General features: G+C 38.9%; 1 protein-coding gene across 1 annotated transcript in view; it reads right to left on the reverse strand.

Annotated features, from left to right (window-relative positions):
* The window catches only part of TRPC5 (transient receptor potential cation channel subfamily C member 5), a 268250-nt gene that overhangs the window by 69872 nt on the left and 198121 nt on the right, over positions 1-257 (reverse strand). The window lies entirely within an intron of this gene.

Here is a 257-nt window from a genome sequence, read left to right on the forward strand (position 1 = left end):
GAGAGAATGTGCAACCCCATTCTGTGGGTTTTTTTTCTTTAATCCTCAAAGTTCTCTCCCAGTGTTACCCTCAAATGGACTCAGATTCCATTTTTTTTTTGAAAATTTTGAAATTTTCTTCAAGATTTCAGTGTGTGCTAATCTCCCCACTCTCCAAGTTCCTGTAGCAGGTATAGAAAAAGCAAAAAGAAGACTTGGGATACATTTTGTTCTCAGTTGTGCTTGGTTGGTCTCCCTGATTAGACTCTCAACTCCTG

Source organism: Prionailurus bengalensis, chromosome X (assembly GCF_016509475.1).
Source record: "Prionailurus bengalensis isolate Pbe53 chromosome X, Fcat_Pben_1.1_paternal_pri, whole genome shotgun sequence".
Lineage (NCBI taxonomy): Eukaryota > Metazoa > Chordata > Mammalia > Carnivora > Felidae > Prionailurus > Prionailurus bengalensis.